Source organism: Papio anubis, chromosome 5 (genome assembly GCF_008728515.1).
Source record: "Papio anubis isolate 15944 chromosome 5, Panubis1.0, whole genome shotgun sequence".
Classification (NCBI taxonomy): domain Eukaryota; kingdom Metazoa; phylum Chordata; class Mammalia; order Primates; family Cercopithecidae; genus Papio; species Papio anubis.
In genome coordinates this window covers 29,062,225-29,083,712 of record NC_044980.1, presented here as the reverse complement: position 1 = coordinate 29,083,712, position 21,488 = coordinate 29,062,225, and the positions used below count along the sequence as shown (strand labels likewise).

The window sequence follows — 21,488 nt, the reverse complement described above, 5'->3', positions numbered from 1 at the left end:
TGAAATTCATGAAGTCAAAAAGATTTATTAAACATTATATATTATTATGCAATGTCTGTTTTTATGCTTATATTATTCATGAAATATGTATCACATTTCAGATTTATATCTTGTTTTAACGGATACTAGTCAATATATTTTTATAGAGTTAATCATATTAATTTAAACTTAAGTAAAGCTCTTATTTATATCATATATTATACTCCCAAGCACAAACAAATTTGATAATAGAAATGGCAGCTTGAGAATATATAATATATGTAAAAAATAAAAGCTACTAAGTTTCTATTGACAATTTAAAGAGGAAACTTTTAATGAACTATTAATTCATTACAATATAAACACATTATGGAAATCTCTTTAATTTTTATAATCTAAGGCAATTGGGTAAATTAAAATGTATCAACATATTAAATTTGTTATGTCTTAATCTTATTCACCTACATAAAAATTTACATTATTTAGATTCCTAGATAAGCACTAAAATAAAGTTTCTCAAAAGTTCTTTAAACTTTTTAAACTGAATTTGCTTTTAAACATTTAATGTTTTCTATAGTACAAAGAATAATATGTGCCTCTAATGTGTATATTTTATTAGCCCTAATTTGTTTTATTTTTACTTGTTCAGTGAGATGTAAATAAAATCCTCACAAATTAACCTCATGTAAGTATTAAAAATGGAAAAACAATGTCAATTTGTAATGTTTGGTTTCCTCTTTTACCAAGATCTAAGGAAATATATAAAGTCGATTTGGTTATTGAAGATCCAGTAGAATAGGATTGGAAACTAATTTCTTTGGATTGTAGTATTTTTTTTTTCATAGCCTTTCCTTCATAATTAAATGTATCTTGGAGAACTTAATTGTGTAGGAAAGGTATAACTTTGTTCAAGACATTCTGAAATCCTATTGTTTAACTTGTCTTGCACTTTTGTATCAAGTTACACAATCTAAATTTCTATTGCACTGACAGCAAGATAAACAATGCAGGCCCAAAACATTGTCTACCTTCTCCTTCAGCTATTAAATGGCCAAAGATAATAAAAATGAACAGAATAGAAAAAGACTGTAGATGAAGAGCCCCTGGACTTTTACTAGTATATAATGCAATTTAGGAAGAAAAGTGATCACTTTATGGTGAAGTTGAACTTCTTGCAGCAAGTTGGATAAATTGTTTTCATTCCAGGCAGTTTGAGATAATGCAATATTCAGGTCTGAATGGCATAATTACTAAATATGTTCTGAGCTGTCAGGAAATCCCTAGATCAATCACCGAAAAATATGGCTGGATCTACTTCTGTTTAATTCCACCTGGGGTAAAAATCACAACAGTGAAAACTACAAAGATTAAAAAACAGCAATAACTATAACTAAAATGAAGGAGGTTAAATAATGAGTACAGGTGCTCAATATCATATTTTAACTAGTGGAAAATTTTAAATTTATAAATGTAAACTGAAATCATATTGAGATTTACCATCATACAACTCTGATTTACCATCACACATCTCACAGCTGTCATATAAAATCAAGATTAAAAAAGAGTAAATGCTATTTTTGTAACATAAAATACAAATTGACTTTTAAACCAAAGGCATTCATAGTATTTGATGAAAATTAATTATTTTTAATTTTTAAAAAGTTTTATAATAGATTATTTTAAAAGTAAGAATAAATAAGAGAAAAGATAGAATTTTTGCCTTACCTAAAATTTTTCCTACATTTCTAACATTGGTAAGCAGATGAGAAGAAGGTGTAAAGGCATTAGGCATCTCTGGATACAGACATAACATGAAAAAAGAATGTCATGCATTTACTCTAACACTTGATTTATAATAGATAAACCAGAAAATGTACGGAATACACAAAATGTTATTTTACTACCCAAAGATATTTTCCATATGTGGTAAATGTAAAACAAAAACAAAACAAACCAAAAACCATCATCCATTACAAATGGGAAGCCTAAATACTACATTACGACTTTATTTTATATGCACAACTTTCTCTAATGGTTTAGGAAAGTTTTAGAGGAAAAGATATTATGCTCGTAAAGAATCTGTTTCACTTGCTGAGCAGATTCAATCTTCCCCTTACATGGGGCAACCAAGTTTAAATGTTTCATCAGCATTTCAATCTAATTCGACAAAAAAGAAACTCATCATTTTCTTCCCAATAGTCCTGATCCATCTCCATGCTTCCTGTTTGGTTTAATGGTATCATCAGTCACCAAATCAACAATTTCAAGATCTTAGACCCTTCATTAATTTTCCTTCTCTTTCATCATGTCAGCAAATCCTATTGGTTTTATTTTGACAAAGTATTTAACTTTCTTTTTCTTTCCATTAAAAGAGCAACATCAGGGCCAATGTTAAAACTTGTTTGCACTGTCACAGTATTTTTGTACAGACTAACTTCCTTTTAAAAATCTCTTTTTCTGGTCTACCCTAAGCATTGCTGCCTCAGCAAAATTATAGTTCATCTCTAAATATGATTAGGTTTATCAGTTAAATTTGAAATACAGCTGTGTGTGTAAAGAGTCCTGTAATAACATTTAAAAATGAGTTTAGACATTTCTTTTTTGCCTCTAACTGGAATGGTGTGATGACACTTCTGGAAGTTATCCAGGGACTCTGGCTCTTTCTATCCTCTTTATTCACTCTTCCAAGCATCACTCAAGATGGCTTGCTACTGTAAATGTGGTGCAAGGTAAAAATGGAGGAGGAAGTTAAAGGGTAAGGATAAGTATTGAGCACATCATTTCACAACATATCTCATTAGCTTAATCTCAGTAATGTATAAGCATACCTAGATTCACAGACAACTGGGTAGTTAAACCAACTTTAGGCAGTCGTTCCTGCCCAGCATTCCTGCCAATTTCTCTATCAGATGTCTTTTTGTTGTTGTTGTTTGTTTGTTTTCAAGATGGCATCTCATCCTGTCACCCAGGCTGGAGGGCAGTGGTGAGATTTCAGCTCACTCCAACCTCCACCTCCTGAGTTCAAGCGATTCTCCTGCCTCAGCCTCCTGAGTAGTTGGAATTACAGGTGTGTGCCACCATACCTAGTTTTTTTTTTTTTTTTTTTTTTTTTTCGTATTTCTAGTAAAGACAGGGTTTCACCACGTTGGCCAAGCTGGTCTTGAACTCCTGGCCTCAAGTAATCCACCTGCCTTGGCATTCCCAAGTGCTGGGATTACAGGCATGAGCCACAGCACCTGGCCTCTAACAGACATCTTTGATCATGCTGGTAGGTTTTTCTTACTGCTGAATTGCACTCTGAAGCTCTTCCTTCCCTCCCTTTCTCATTTCCTAAATGTCATACGGAATCCCCAGTTGAAGCCTCTCTCAGCATTCTATGATCTCTCTCCACTTCATTCTTCACAGGCTCTTCCCCTCAATATTTTTTGCATGAATAATTCCATCTTCCTATCTGCTTCCCAGAAAACTAACTTAAATCAATGATTCTAATAGCATGATAATGAAAGAGAGAATATTAGAGAAACATCGACTCTCTGTGTTATGAGTCACGAGGTCTCAACAGTTTGTAGAACTTACAAAAATGGTTTAAAAAGTAGCTTCAGATAAGAACTAATTGTTGGAGCAGTAGTAGTTTTCATGCCATAAAAAGTTATTATCCCTAAAACTCTATGAATATTGGCATTAAAACTGCGTGAATAAACAGCTACACTTTAGGAAGTTCTTCATTGAGCATGATACAAAATAAGGAAAACTGTTCAAAATAAGTGGGTTATGATAGCAAATAAGCATCAGTTCAAATGTCAAGTCTGAAATTGACTACATGTAGGACCCCAAGCAAATAACTAAATGTTCCTAAGTCTCCAGTTTTGATCCATTAACAACAGAGGTGAATATTTCTCCTGCCATAAGTTTATTATATAGAATAGCAAGAGATAATGAATGTAAAGGCTTAGCAGAATGCCTCATACAGAAGATGCATTTCTATTTCCTTCTCCCCTCTTTCCTTCTCCTTCTTCTTGCTATTTCTATTATATTGTTGTAGCTATTATTACTGTTTATTGATATTATTATTATTACTACATGCAGCAGCTTGAGCATTTTTTTTTTTTTTTTTTTTTTTTGAGAATTCCTCAATCCCCTCTGCCACTGCAGGCTGTTCGGTTGAACTCTGTATAACTAGTGTTTTCATCCTGGTAGAACAAAATTATGTCTAATCCTTTGAGAGAAGTTTATGAGAACTTCTAAATATACTTGGAACAACAATAGCTTTATAGAGGTTCCTGAAGTTATGCATTAGGAAGTATAAACAAAATCTAGCAAAATTTGAATTGGCATTTTTCATGTACAACCATCTCTATTGTATTTTACAGATTAGTAATGGTCTTTGACCATTTAAATTACACTTTAGATATCCTATCTGCAATTGCTGTGAATCTAGTTGACACTCCCTTTCTACCTCATCATCAGAATTCTTGAATAAATCAAAAAGAAGACTCAAAAGAACTATTAATCTCATGCCAGGGTCACTGGCAAGGGCTTCACCCTTGGGCCTGTGCCCACGGACCTAAATGAGAACAGGCACTCCTGTTTTCACGCCAAAATGTTACATTTTCCAACATCAATCTGGCCACCACACCCCTGATGCTGTGCTCACATGAACCTGAGACCTTAAGCAGACACAGACACAAGTGGCTGGACGTCAAGAGGAACATATCGGCAGACACCAGCAGACACCAGCAGATCAGTGATGGTGAAATGATGTGGACGCCAAGGGGGAGTTTGGCTGGTGGTGGTTGGAGAAGAGTCTGGCCACTGGGCAGCCTGACTCCAGGGAAAGACCATTTTCCCACTCCATACCCCCTTCCGGCTCCCCATCCATCTCAATGAGAGCCACCTCCACCACTCAATAAGACTTTGACTCAACCTTCGGGCCCACTTGTGATCTGATTCTTCTGGTACCCTGGGCAAAAACTCAGGCTGTCACACTGGCCCCCTGTCCTTGAAATAAGGCAGAAGGTCTATTGAGCTGATTAACACAAGCCATCTGCAGACAGCATAGCTAAAAGTGGGCATCGGTGGTCCTAGATGCTGCCATGGGGCCAGAGCCCAGAAACAGTCTCCATGGCCTCTGCACCTGTCCACCTGCATGCTCCCCATAGGGGTTTGAGCAGTAGGGCACCAAAGAAGCAAGCCACACACCTGTTGTCTGCCCTGTAAGGGGAATAAGGGAACTCTACCATTTCAGTCATTTGCATTTTTCTGATGATTAATGATGTTCAGCACCTTTCCAGAAGTCTATGCCCATTTCTACTTTTTTTATAGACTCTAGTACTGTAGGGAAAATACTCCTTTATTATTATTTGTACTGATTTTATTAATCAATGATAGTTATTTTAACATTTATGTCTTCTCATTCAATATCGGTATCATCTGTGATACCGTTTTTATTTTCCTTCTATTTTATTTTGCTTAAGTCATCCGGTCCTGTTATATGGATGATGGACATTATGAATAAAGAACTTAGAGACTTTTGTGATATTATTTCCTCACACACACTTAGAATATGCATCCATCATTTTAATGTAGTCCTAGATTGAGATGGTCCAGATTTTATGTGGCTTTTCTGTTTCTAGATGCTTTTATTTCTAGATTGATTCTCTTCTAAAGTTTCAGCTGAAATCTTGACATTTTATCAGAAAATCTCCTCCTTAAGATCCAAGTAAAGGTTAAAAGTTCTGAGTTGACAGCAAAAGCATTATTAATTTTTTTTTTTTTTTTTTTTGCTAAGATGGTGACTCCCATGCATCAGCTCATAGCCCAGAGACAAGCATAATAAAGCAAATAAGCAACATGTAAGATGTCAGAAATGCTTGGAATTTGGACACTAGACTTACGAATGCGCATGAAAAAGAAAATACGTACATAGGCCCTCAAGGACAGTAGAAATAAAGAAAACTTTCTAAAAGAAAAAGAAAACAGATTATTATTACAATGAAGGAGCTTTCTTCCCCTTCGTGTTATTGGCATTGGAGCAACCAATGTAGAAAGAAAGACTGAGAAAAAAATGGTCTAAAAGGGTAATCAGTTCCAGTAGCAGTAGCAATGACGGTTCAGCTAGTGATTCTTCATCAGAGAGTGAAGAAACGTCTACCTCATCCTTGTCAGAGGACAGTGACACTGATGAAAGCTCTTCTAGTTCCTCATCCTCAGTCTCCTCCACAACCTCTTCCCTCTCCTCTGATTCAGACTCAGATTCCAGCTCTTCCAGTAGCAGCAACACCAGCACAGATAGCAGCTCCAAGGAGGAACCAACAAAGAAGAAGAAAAAGAAAGAGTTGCTCCATCCATATTGTACCGATGGACTGAAAACATTAATGTGATTCTCCAAAGGGAATGTAGAATATGTTAAGGCTGACTAGGTTAACTGGTGAAAATTTCTAGAATTCAAAAGTTTCTAAATGTTTTACATTGTAAGAGCATAAAAACTATTAATAATGGATTATATAGAGAGACTAACTTATTTGAAGGGTGAATCTTGTTTTACTTTTTTATCTTTAAAATATAAAGATACTCTCCCAAAACTAACCCAGGAAGAAGTTGAATCCCTGAATAGACCAATAACAGGCTCTGAAATTGAGCCAAAATTAATAGCCTACCAACCAAAAAAAGTCCAGGAACAGACGGATTCACAACCGAATTCTACCAGAGGTGCAAGGAGGAGCTGGTACCATTCCTTCTAAAATTATTCCAATGAATAGAAAATGAGGGAATCCTCTCTAACTCATTTTATGAGGCAACATCATCCTGATACCAAAGTCTGGTAAAGACATAACAACAGCAAAAAAAGATAATTTTAGACCAATATCCATGATGAACATCGATGCAAAAATCCTCAATAAAATACTGGCAAACCGAATCCAGCAGCACATCTAAAAGCTTATCCACCATGATCAAATGGGCTTCATCCCTGGGATGCAAGGCTGGTTCAACATATGCAAATCAATAAACATAATCCAGCATATAAACAGAACCAAAGACAAAAACCACATGATTATCTCAATAGATGCAGAAAAGGCCTTTAAAAAACTTCAACAGCCTTTCATGCTAAAAATTCTCAATAAATTCGGCATTGATGAAACATATCTCAGAATAATAAGAGCTATTTATGACAAACCCACTGCCAATATCATACTGAATGGGCAAAAACTGGAAGCATTAGCCTTGAAAACTGGCAGAAGACAGGGATGCCCTCTCTTACCACCCCTAGTCAACATAGTGTTGGAAGTTCTGGCCAGGGCAATCAGGGAAGAGAAAGAAATAAAGGGTATTCAATTAGGAAAAGAGGAAGTCAAATTGTTCCTGTTTGCAGATGACATGATTGTATATTTAGAAAACCCCATCATCTCAGCCCAAAGTCTCCTTAAGCTGATAAGCAACTTAAGCAAAGTCTCAGGATACAAAATCAATGTGCAAAAATGACAAGCATTCCTATACAACAATAACAGACAAACAGGGAGCCAAATAATGAGTGAACTCCCATTCACAATTGTTACAAAAAGAATAAAATACCTAGGAATCCAATTTACAAGGGATGTGAAGGACCTCTTCAAGGAGAACTACAAACCACTGCTCAATGTAATAAAAGAGTACACAAACAGATGGAATAACATTCCTTGCTCATGGACAGGAAGAATCAATATTGTGAAAATGGCCTTACTGACCAAGATAATTTGTAGATTCAATGCCATATTCATTAAGCTAACAATGACTTTCTTCACAGAATTGGAAAAAACTACTTTAAAGTTCATATGGAACCAAAAATGAGCCCGCATTGCCAAGACAATCCTAAGCCAAAGAAACAAAGCTGGAGGCATCACGCTACCTGACTTCAAACTATACTACAAGGCTACAGTAACCAAAACAATGTGGTACTGGTACCAAAACAGAGATATAGACCAATGGAACAGAACAGAGCCCTCAGAAATAATACCACACATTTACAACCAACTGATATTTGACAAACCTGACAAAAACAAGAAATGAGGAAAGGATTCCCTATTTAATAAATGGTGCTAGGAAAACTGGCTAGCCATAAGTAGAAAGCTGAAACTGGATCCCTTCCTTACACTTTATACAAAAAATTAATTCAAGATGGATTAGAGACTTAAATGTTAGACCTAAAACCGTAAAAACCCTAGAAGAAAACCTAGGCAATACCATTGAGGACATAGGCATGGGCAAGGACTTCATGACTAAAACACCAAAAATAATGGCAACAAAAGCCAAAATTGACAAATGGGATATAAGTAAACTAAAGAGCTTCTGCACAGCAAAAGAAACTACCATCAGAGAGAACAGGGAACCTACAGAATGGGAGAAAATTTTTGCAATCTACTCATCTGACAAAGGGCTAATATCCAGAACCTACAAAGAACTCAAACACATTTACAAGAAAAAAAAACAACCCCATCAAAAAGTAGGCAAAGGATATGAACAGACACTTCTCAAAAGAAGACATTTATGCAGCCAACAGACATATGAAAAAATGCTCATCATCAGTGGCCATCAGAGAAATGCAAATCAAAACCACAATGAGATACCATCTCACACCAGTTAGAATGGCGATCATTAAAAAGTCAGGAAACAACAGGTGCTGGAGAGGATGTGGAGAAATAGGAACACTTTTACACTGTTGGTGGGACTGTAAACTAGTTCAACCATTGTGGAAGACAGTGTGGTGATTCCTCAGGAATCTAGAACTAGAATTACCATTTGACACAGCCATTCCATCACTGGGTATATGACAAAAGGGTTATAAATCATGCTGCTATAAAGACACATGCACATGTATGTTTATTGCAGCACTATTCACAATAGAAAGACTTGGAGTCAACCCAAATGTCCATCAGTGACAGACTGGATTAAGAAAATGTGGCACATATACACCATGGAATACTATGCAGCCGTAAAAAAGGATGAATTCTTGTCCTTTGTAGGGACATGGATGCAGCTGGAAACCATCATTCTCAGGAAACTATCGCACAAACAGAAAACCAAACACCGCATGTTCTCACTCATAGGTGGGAATTGAACAATGAGATCACTTGGACACAGGAAGGGGAGCATCACACACTGGGTCCTATTGTGGGGAGGGGATAAGAGCGAGGGACAGCACTGGAAGATATGCCTAATGTAAATGACCAGTTGATGGGTGCAGCGCACCAACATGGCACATGTATACATGTGTGACAAGCCTGCACGTTGTGCACATGTACACTAGAACTTAAAGTATAATAAAAATAAAAAATAGAAAAATAAAAAATATGTATCTCTAGAACTTAAAGCTGAAATCTGCAAATCTGTTTGTGTGCTGAATCTATCTTTTCTTTCTGTGAAATAAATGCCATACTTTGTTACTTTGTTATATATGTTAGTAGTATGTTTCAGACATATTTTCAGGATGATGCATCAGAATATCTGGCAGTGAATTTCTAATGCTTTTGGCTGTATGTTATGATGTGAGATTTAATATGTTGTTACTATAAGTTTAGGAGTTTTGCTACAGTTAATAAATGTGCTCTATTTTTTCATTTATGATCAGAAAGTTATTCTGACTGTCCTAAGTGAATGTTCAAGGAGACTATTACTATATCTACAGTTATTGAATGCTACAAGTTTCAAGTTTTTGTTGCATCATTCATTTTCTTCTGGTTCCTTAAGTTTCTCGAGTTACCCTTTTCTGAGGAAAATTATTCTAGAGGAACCTAAAAAGGGACACAAAATCTGAAACTACTTAGGAATATAACCTCGGTGCCTTCTGATAAACTCAGTGTATCAGGAAAGAAAGCAGCCATGTAAGAGGCTAACTTAAGTAGAAGTGCTAGAAATACCTTTGTGTATTAACTCGCAATAAAAGGCACCATTCACATGAGGGGGAAAGGTAGGAGGAAGAGGTAATTTTTGCTGAAAATTAGGGCAATGTTGGTTGACTTTTATTAAAAGCTTTTTATAAGCTTTCATAAAGATTGCCTTTTGCTAGTTTTGCAATTATGATATTATAGTTTATATGTTAACTGGTCATATATATGACAGTCTTCTGCATAAATATGAAGGACTAGGATTAATCTGATGCTTTTACATAGGATATACATAGCTGAAATCTAGAATGAAAGGTTAAAGAGGAAATACTACACAATCTTTCTTAAAAGTAAAATGCTTTCATTGTGGCAAGAGTCTTTGGTTTAACCTCACATTATTCTGTCATGTCTTTTTAACTTTTGAAAAGAGGTATCATTTGTAGAAAATTTTTGATTTGGGTTAAATATAGGTTTTCAAAACTGTAAATGCTGTCTTTCCTATATTTTTATGAAAAATCAGTAGAAAATTACTTTTGAAGAAAATGAGCTCTTTAAATATTAAAATATATGTATGTTGTGAGTTTAAGGAGCCTGTAATTACTTGCCAGTTTTACAAAACCATCTGTGTTCAATGGTTGTAAATAAATTCTCAAAAAATCATTTCAAAGGCTGCCTACAGAACATTACCATTTGACATATAGAGTTAATAAATTAGCAATCAGACACATTTTATAATGTTTGTGTCTGTAAACGTAATGTTAGCAGTTGAAGAACGTGATTTAGAAAAGATTGTGTTACATAGGTTGCATCACTTGCAGTTAAATAAAACTCACATTTTGTGCTCACAAGCTTAAATAATAATAGTAATAATTTAAAATTTTATAAACTGCTCCTCCTCAAAATTAAGATACAAACAAAAACTGGATTTTTTGGTCTGAAAATACCCTATAAAGAGGAAGAAAAGACATGTTTGTACACTGGCTGGAAGAAAATATTTTCAAACTATATATCCAACATAGCACCTGTATTTAGATGTTATAAATCTTAAAATTAAGTGGAAAAATATAAACAGTCCAATTAAAAATTGAGCAAAAGATGTGAGTCAACATTGGAATGAATAGGTTATATAGATCTTAAATAAACACATAAAGCGATGTTGATGACAGATGAAAAAGCATGATCAGGTGATATTGCACAAATGTCAGAATAGCTGAAGTAGAATGTAACAATGTCACCAAAAGCTGGAGAGGACATGGAGAACCTGAACATGTAAAATGGCTCAGCCACGCTGCAAAAGATAACAGCAAGTTTTCTGAAAGTTAAACAACCACTTATTTTACAATCTGGTTCTTATTATGCTCAAGCCACAAACTACAAAAAGTTTCCGTATTTTGTCACTTCCTTAATTTCCCTTACATAAAATATATCGTTTGCACATGTTAAATAGCACAATACTGACACATTATGAACTATTAAAAATGCTTTAAAATTGTGTAATCTATCTATCTAGAAATTAGAAAATTTCTCATAAAACTTTACACGTTCCGTATTGTTGCCAATACAATCATTCAAATATAGAAGAGACAATGAGTTATTTTTATTTATCTGAATTCCATAGTTAAGGGTCAAACTGACACCTTCGCTGATTGAAGTGATCTTTATATCTTACACAGGTCAAAAAAAAAAATGTTCTTTTATTCTTCCCTTGGTTTTGTGAAATTTTTTATGAAGACAATTTTAAGCATTTATATGTTTCACTTAATACATGCCTACAGATGCTGTGGGAAAAAATCAATTTCCTCAATCTTTGAAAGTTCATGATATATTTGAATCTATGTCAATAATATAATTGCCAATAATATATAAGTAATATTATGGCATACTTAATGTTGCTTGAGTGATGTTAAATTTATTATCAGTTTTTTTGTATTATAGACAACAAATAGCTCCCCTAATTTGACAATATTGTCTTCTAAAATATTTCATTGCCTAAACTTTGGTGTGTTAGGGCTAGCATAAAATAAGTGTTTGGGCAAGTTGTAAGTTGATGAATGCACTAGATTTTTTTTTCTTCTTCTTCTTCTTGCAAAATAAGCAACTTCTTTGAAATTTAAAAAAAAAGGATAAATTCAGGACTTTATGATAATTTAGTAAATATATGGAAAGCATTGAGTATAGTGGATTCAAAAATTCTATAGAAATACACAAAATGTGTTGTGTTATATCATATGAGGATTTATAGCCCAAAACCTATGATGAGATACAATGCATTGACATTAGAACTTTATTTCAGAGATTATAAAAATAAGAAAGAAAAACACATATCTTCTTATTTTTAATAGAGTTATGTATTCACCTCATCCAAATGTTTTATCAGATTTAAGGTAAGAGATCCATTATATACAACTGTTTCACTCAATTGAAATTTATTTTCTGAATAATGCAAACCTTATTATAACTAATATAGTACCTGGAATAGAATATGTAGTCACTAAGTGTTATCAGATATGGCACAGTATTTTACAATTGTTAATTCTGAATTATTCACAAAATGATAAAAGCAAAATTCAGTGATCTAGCTAGTTGATTAAAGAAATCAAAATTTCTAAATACAAACAGAACAGTTCTGAAGGAATTGAGTTTCACTTAAACTGAATAGCATTGTTGTTAGAATGAAACCAGTAACAATTGGTTATTAACCTTGAAAACTGGATAAATACAGTGTTGACTAAACACAGTATACTGCTATTGAGCTGCAAAATGTTACCCATGACCCTTTGCTTCTTAGTGAAATTTAAAGTATAGGTTTATATTTCTAAACTCTGATATTGTTTGGGATTTAGTCACCTTAGAGACTGCTTTTCTAGCCTAGCCAGAAAAGGGATCACTTGAGGATGTTTGTTTCCAGCTCAGAAAACTTAAGAAAATGAATAACAGAATTTATTTTGAAATATACTTGTAGTTCAAAATCTGTACTACAAAAGGCATCAGTAACATAATATAAATGCCACATCATCAACATCTGTGTATCACTGTAAATAAAATAGCCTACATTTATTGAATGCATATTATGTGACCTGTAGTCTCTGGAGGCCTTAAGAAGATTAGCTCACTTAATTTTCATTAATTAATTAATTAATTAATTAACCAAAAAGTCAAGACTATGGCCTCTCTTTTGGATAGGAGAAAATTAAACTTGTTGAACATATATTCAGGGATGGAACTTTTGGTCTATTCCAAATCATGTGTTCTCAGCAAACATCTTTTCTTGCCTCTTATATCTGTATGCCTTACATCTTATATCTCTGATGTCTGTACTGGAGAGAGGTTACCTTGGTTGTCACCAAATACACAGTGATTAAATGTATGTGTAACAGGGACACTGTTCTTACAATCACCTGAAATCATTGGGAAATTTACAAATGACTCTTGTCAGTCTCAACTTAGTGAGAAGTGTTGTTTTGCATGCAGTTATCCTCAAAACACAAACCTACAAGGTTTCCAACTATTTTTACTCACAATTTCAAGTTTCAGGACTTTCCAAGATTTTATATAAGTACTGAAATAGGCAATTGTGAAGTGGAAGGTTTAAATGATTGGCATATATTGGATATTTCACACATCTATTTTTGATGTTCCCAGCTGCTGGATGTTGAGTGTTCATAGAAACAAAATTTCTACAGCCTTAATATGTCCATTGTATTAAAATGTAAGTTTTATATTTAGCTTCCGTATTTTTCAGCATATTTTGGAATTCTCCATGATACAACATATAATGAGTAGATTTTCCTTTTAATAAAAATAAGGTGAAGTATTATAGACAGCAGATACTCATAATTAAGACTACTCATCTAGAGGTGATTAATAATGTATTTCATTTTTCATACTTCCTCCCTTCTTTCCTCCCTCCTGCCTTCCCTTTCTTCATTTCTTTATTTTTCCTTTTCTTTCTCTCTCTTTTCATCTCTCTCTCTGTTCTCCGTTCTCTTTCCTTTTTTTTCCTATTATCTATCTATCTATCTATCTATCTATCTATCATCTACTTACCTACCTACTGATTTATTATCAATTTATCGTCACTACCTAACTACACAACTTCAAGCCAGAATTGTGATTGGAAATATAATCTTTAGAAGTGAGATTAACCATAACAAAAAAGATTTCCTAAATTCTTGTCTAACTATAATATTTTGCCTTATATGTAGACCTTCAACTATTATGGAAAAGAGGTAACTCCAAATTTATATCAATTATATAAGAATAATCAGACTATTTTCCTGATTCATTAAGGAAATGCATCAGAATTCTGAGAAAATATTTAAATATTGTTTTACATAATTTCAGAATAAACAATATTTCTGCTTTCTCTCACATATTATGAAATCCTTCCACTGTAAAAGTATATCAAATTTTCAATAAGTTTCATGATATACATTTTTATTTTAATAAAAACATAGCAAGCTATCTTGAAATAAGAGCTCTTTAATAGCAAGATTTCTTCTACATATTACTTAATTATTGATTGGTAACTTTTTAATATTTTAATATACTAAGGGTTGCTATAAAATATATGTAATATAGAAATTAATATGGACAGGTATGTAAGTTTGTAGCCTAATTCAATAAATATGCAAGAATTTTACTCAGTTTTAAATGTGTAATTAGATGAATGTGTCATAGTCAATGCACACTGAAAAATTTCAAATTATTTTTGTATTATGAGCCAAGTTACACTCTCAGAAATATTGTATGGAATCTCTAAATGCTCTCTAATAGTTGCTATTTTCATATTTTAAATTTGACAATAATTTGGTTACAAAATGTATCTCATTTTGGTCCTATATGAATTTTTCTTATTGTAAATGAAGCATATATTTTTAAAGTATATATTGCTCACAGAACTATTTTAGTTATGAGTTTATGTTAAATTTTACTATGTTTTTTTTCTGTATCTATTAAAATTATCTACTTCTTTAATCATTTAATTTCTTAAAGGATTAAGTGACATTTTTAATATGTGTGCTTACCCAATTTATCATTTTGGCATAAGCCAAATTTGAGAACAACGTATTTCTTCATTCAAGCGCATTATTTTCTAACACTTTTCTTGTTTCAGTGTGCTAATATCTTGTTTGCAATTTTGCATTTTTGCCTATAAGTGAGTTATGGACATAAATGTCCTTCCTTCTTCTGCCTTTGTGTTCTTTTAATAATAAAGATGTGGTTTGTGGAATAAGTGGAATAATATACCTTTTTTTGTAAAGCCATTTGTTAACAATATTTTATTTGTAGGAGATTTTACAGCTTCTTCAATTTCTTCAGTAGTTAAATAGAATTCAGTAGTTCTAATTATCTCTGAGTCAGTTATGTTCATTGTTATTTCCTAGTAAATTGCCCATGTTATCAAAGTTTCTACATTTTTTTGGCAGAAACTTCATAGCTTTATGTGTAATAAAGCCACTGTTAAATTAATTTTTAAAATAATTTTAAATATCGTCATAACTTAGAATGTTGTGGTGGTTAATTTCACATGTCAACTAGGCTGGGCCACAGTACTCAGATATATGCCCAGACATTACTCTGGATGCTTCTGTGAGAGTGTTTTTGAGTGAGAGTGACATTTTAATTGGTGGAATGGGTAAAGCAGATTGCCTTCCATAATGTGGGTGGGCCCTATCAGTTGAAAGCCTGGATAGAACAAAAGAATGTCCTTCTCTGAGCAAGAGGGAATTGTAGAGCAGATGGCCTTCATTGCCTCTCCCCACAACTCCAGCCTGCCTACCCACCATACAGATTTTGGACTTACCAGCCTCCACAATTGCATGAGTCAATTTCTTAAAATAAATAAATAAATAAATAAATAAATAAATTTATTATATATTATATATAATAAATATAAAAATACAATATATATTTTATATAATATACTATATATTTTATATACAATATATTATATATTTTATATAATATACAATATATATTTTATATATAATATAATACATATTATATATTATATATATTTATATATAATATATATTATATATTTTTATATATTTATGCTACGGGTTTTCTTTCTTTGGAAATATATAATATATATTTTATATAATACACTATATATTATATATATTATATATGATATAATATATATATTATATATATTTATGCTATGGGTTTTCTTTCTCTGGAAAACTCCAACTAAACAGGTACCTTCTTTTTTGTGTTATCAGTTTTCACATGTGCTATAAAATTCTTGATTGATTACATGAGATGTATTTTTATTTTATTAGACTTCTTGAAAGAAAAGAATATGGTTTGCTTTTAAAGCCCAAGACAAAGATTACAAAGCTGACCCTGAATTTCAAGGGGACACATACAGGGTGGTAAAGATGTGTGTAAAAAATAATAAATAAGCAAGGAAAGGTTTATAGCAATAATCCATTTTAAAAATCTAGCAAATTACTTAGTAGACATCTGCTAGGTTGGGCATGAGAGAGTAACTCATCTCAGAATTGTCCACGGAAGAGAGAACTGAGGATGAAACTATATACTCAACTTCTTCCTTTTTCTTATTTCTGATAAATTACCATTAAGTGTTCAAGGACGTAGCAACACCAGACTTAATGGTGGCACTGTCAGTCTGATCAGGAAATCCTTTTAGTTGCCTAATAATGTAGTATTTTGTTCAAGTCCAAGACTGGAGAGAAGATTGTATCAGAGTGGGACCCCAAAGAAAAATTAAAGAAGAAGGCATTCAGAGGAAAGGAAGTTACACAGACACATGCAACTTTGCCTGATTCAATCTACTTCTTGTGCCATTTGGATGCCTTTATGACCTCTCATTTTATCTTAGTTGTATACTACCTATATTTTTCTTGTGTTAATAAAGTCACTCCTACTTCTTCACTGAGTAGGCAAATACAAGTATAATAAATCAGAGTCTTCCACTTCCTTCAAGGGTCATTGCCTAGGAAACTTAGTAATTAAGAGTCTCATCATTAGCTCTCACTTTGGCTAGTCTGTTTTATTTGTTTGGTAGAATGATCAAGTTCATTTTTACCAAGGAGTCTGATCCTTTAGTTGCATCCTGGATAGTCATTACTATATGTGTGTTTCAGTAATCTCCAAATTACAGTCATACTCTTTGTACTGATTGCCTTAGCCAATATAACTCCTTTTTGGCCTGTAGGAAAATTGAAATGAGGTAATCAAATCCCTAATCTGTAGACACAACTTCTAATTTAGTAGAACATCCTATTATGTCTCCTAGCAGAAATGTTTCTCATTTGTGGTTTGAGGGAACCAGATGAGATGAACAAGATGTCAAAAATGGGTAACTGAGTGTGATTCTGATATAAATCATTTCTATACTTCCTCAACTACCTTGACTCCCAGAGGCATGTATTATACAGTAAATGGTTCTGTACTTTGGTTTGTTGTTGTTGTTGTTGTTCAAGGTATTTAGCAGATCCAAGAAAAGTGTTCCATAAACTGACAGTACTTTCCAAGAACGTAACTTAGCTGAGGGTTAACGTTCTACTCTAATGTTGCATCAGGGTAACAGTTTTCAAGATATAGCGTTCATATTAAGACCTGTGGAGATGAGTTCAGTGCTACACATCAGTCTCAGTAAATAGTTGTACAAAGCCAAATTGAAAGAGGCAGTTGAAGGAAATAAACTTTGGTGCTGATGAAGACACTGTAAACAGAGAGGGTAACTCAAATTTGGAGTAGATAACAACTCTGTTAAGGACAAATTACTGCTTTTTCTGTGTTGGGACTAGTCTAATATAATTGCTCTTTTTCAGCAATTTATGGCACTAGCTGGTCCCATAAGAATGGTACCATTTTGAGATCCAGTATCTGTCTCTGCTATCATGTTAGAAATTAAACAATGGGAGTAACCAAATAGGCCTTACTGGAGGAAATTTTATATTTTTGTATCTAAATATTCTCCATAACTGCCACCATGATCTATCTGTTCATGGGATTGTAAAAGGCTTATATAGAGGTTGTTTGACATTCAAATATAGATGATCCTCACAGATGGTTCTGCAGAAAATGCTTTCTTGGAGGGATTACTGTAAATAAAAAATTTCATAGTTCATACCTCTCTCATAGGTACATAATAAATTTATTCTCTGACACTTTTCAATTGTTCCATTTTGTATACTACAGACCTCGATGAAATGGCCTTGAAATCATTCATAATACTGAAATTTTAATGTAAATGAAAACCCTAAACTACCTGTAATGCATACAATGTAGATAGAAAGTCTATTCATCATAGCTCTTCTCATTGTGAAGTTTTTTTTTAAACTATTATATTTTTAGGTCATTCATAAAAGGGACTATTACGCATCTGCATTAGTCATCTAATTAATACACACACATTGTGAAGACTCATTTGTGAACCAGCCTGCAGTTTCTTCTTTTTCTGTATATTGGCATTAGGAAGGAGAGCATTCATAAAGCTCTAGGTATAGACTACAGTTAGGTAACAGTGTGGCAGAGGCAGTTGTCATGGGAATCTGTGCCTGGACTTTCTGCAACTACTTAAGTCTGAGTTAAATGACGAATTGCCTTTGTACAAATATGACTTAATAACATTGCTGATGAGATAAAACTCAGTTCATGATGAGCAGCTTTAGGTCTCAGCAATAATTTATGATCCTGGTTAGGAAGTCATTCACATCTAGGACCGGTAGCATTGCAGATACTATAAGCAAATAGTAGTCCTCTGACACAGAATGCATATACTTTTCCCCAAACTCTAAAAATCTCTGTAATTTCCATTAGGCCTTGACAATTATATACATATCATGGTATCTTATTAAATAAGCTGCATTATACAACACAAGAAACAGAATTATTTCACCATATCCTGGAACTGTGGCAGAGGTCTCTTTTCACCTGGTCATTACTTGAACTTAGCAACATTCCAGGTGAATCAGTGAATAAGTTGGGGCAGTATTTTAAGTGTAGTCAATGTTGTTTCAAAATCTAGAGTTGTCTACTAAGACCTAGGTTTCATTCACAGTGATTGGAGGTACAAGGAGCAGGGAATTGCTCTTGATCTTAAAGGATTTGTACCAGCATGTCCTTGATGGCTAGATAAAATGTGTCCATGTAGAAAGACATATAAAATGACATAAAACTTTACTGAGGTTATACATCTGTCTTGTATGGCATCTAGAGAACCTGACACTTCCAATTTCACAGATTTCTTTAGTTTGAAGTCATCACTATAACTAATTTCTGGTATCTGCTGTTGATTGTCAAGGTCATAAGTGTTCCTCTCTAAACTATTATGCAGGGTATGAGAAAATTGACATAAACCTGAAATAAAACCATTAAGGTAGGTTGTTGTTCTTGCCATATAACCATGTGAAAAAAATATGGTATGTTCACATGCATGTATGTGTGTTTCTTTTTAATGGATAATGAAACCAAAAAAAAGTCCCAATGACAATGGCTACAATACACTTTTTAAGTTAAGGTCTCACATGTAGAAATAGCATTTTCACAACTAAGCTACCACCTGGTTAAGCACACAAGGGTTCATAGTTATCTGTTATTTTCCACCATGGTTCTGCTAAAGCCATCTAAGAGAATTGAATGGAGGCCAGGCATGGTGGCTGATGCCTGTAATCCCAGCACTTTAGAAGGCCAAGGTGGGTGGATCACCTGAGGTTAGGAGTTCAATACCAGGCTGACCAACATGGTGAAACCTCATCCCTACTAAAAATACAAAAATTAGCCTGGTGTAGTGGTGCATGCCTGTAATCCCAGCTACTTGGAAGGATGAGGCAGGAGAATCACTTCAACCCAGGAGGTGGGGGTTGCAGTGAGCTAAGATTGCACCATTGCACTCTAGTCTGGGCAATAAAGTGAGACTCCATGAAAAAAGGAAGGAAGGAAGGAAGGAAGGAAGGAAGGAAGGAAGGAAGGAAGGAAGGAAGGAAGGAAGGAAGGGAGGGAGGGAGGAAAGAAAGAAAAGAAAGAAAGGAAAGAAAGAGAAAGAAAGAGAGAAAGAAAGAAAGAAAAAAGAAAGAAAGAAAGAAAGAAAGAAAGAAAGAAAGAAAGAAAGAAAGAAAGAAAGAAAGAAAGAAAGAAAGAAAGAAAGAAAGAAAGAAAGAAAGAAAGAAAGAAAGAAAGAAAATAACAATTTCAAAACCAAGCTACCACCGGGTTAAGCACACAAGGATGCGTATTTATTTGTCATTGTCCATCATGGTTCTGCTAAAGCCATATAAGAGAATTGAATGGAGGGAAGGGAAAGAAAGAAAGAAAGAGAGAAAGAGAGAAAGAGAGAGAGAAAGAGAAAGAGAGAAACAGAGAGAGAGAGAAGGAAGGAAGGAAGGAAGGAAGGAAGGAAAAAATTGAATTGAGATATACAAGGATACACCAATACCAAATCTTTCATATCTTTCATGGTGAAACTCATGTCTTCAATAATTCCAGAAATGCAATACTTCTTTTGATTTCAAGCTTGTTGCAGTGGGGACCAGTTTCGGTTTTGTTTCACTTGGTCCTCCTATAGCAACAGCAGTTACCCCATAATTCTGGAAACCAGAAAGGGGACCTTCTGTCACTAAACATGTATATTCCACTTATATGTTCAGTAAATTTAGAAAAAGAAGAAATATCCTCAGGGTTCATTATGGTCCCATAAAGCACATTGTGAGTTTGGCTTGATCGAGAACTCAACTTAATATTTGACCTCTGTATTTCCCATGTGAACTATCTGACAAGGTATCATTCTTGCTTAGTAGATATTTTTGATACTTCTGTCTAAAAGTTCTTCAAGAGTCTGACCAACACTTATTTTACCTCTGTGAAGTTGCCCTGACAATTGACTGCAGACTCTTTTGAGGAAGAATCAACAGACTATTTTACTAGGCATGTTTTTGATGAGGTTTCAAGTTCCCTCCTCAAAGGAAGCCTGTTCCCCATTAAATTAATAAGCATTCTGTGAATTGGTTCAGATCTCCACACTAGCTATGGTTTTCCATTAAAATATCTGATGTCTCCTTTCACTTGCTAACTCTCATTTTCTTTTACTGTTAATTGAAACATGGTACACACAAGATGTTTTTCTATCTCTCTCAACTCCATACATTCCCTGGTTTACCACCAAAGATCTCTATTAACAAAGGCACTCTAATGACAGAATTATATTTATTCTGCCTCTAAGTTTTAAGTGCACTATCTGGCCTTTTCTATGGTTCTATCATATCCACTGATAATCGAAAGCACAAATCCAAGAGAGTATACTTCATTTTTGACTTTGGCTTAAAAGATGTCAAGCACTGCTAAGTCATCTCACGGTAAATCTTTACTGTCATTTCCAGTGCATTTCATTATTGCCTAAATTGGGTGTTTGAGCATGAACTGTTGATTGTCACATTACAGCAGCCCTACATTTTCTTGTGTATTCTCTAATACAATGTCATGGGTATTCTTATACCTCCACTCATTTATTGTAGGTCACTTTTAGACTCAAAATTCCAGTTTCCAATTCAAAGAGCTAGTAACATACAAATACACACATAGACACATGCACACATACATACACCTGTATCTCTCTTTGTGAAAGAAGCATAAGAAAATGTTCCAATTTGTTAATTTTTATGTTTTCTTGGTGATGATTGT

At 33.8% G+C, this 21,488-nt stretch overlaps 1 pseudogene; it reads left to right on the top strand.

The window, feature by feature from the left end:
* Positions 1 to 5,767: 5,767 nt before the first annotated feature.
* On the top strand, positions 5,768 to 6,607 carry LOC101008614 (annotated as a pseudogene).
* The last annotated feature ends 14,881 nt before the right edge of the window (positions 6,608 to 21,488 follow it).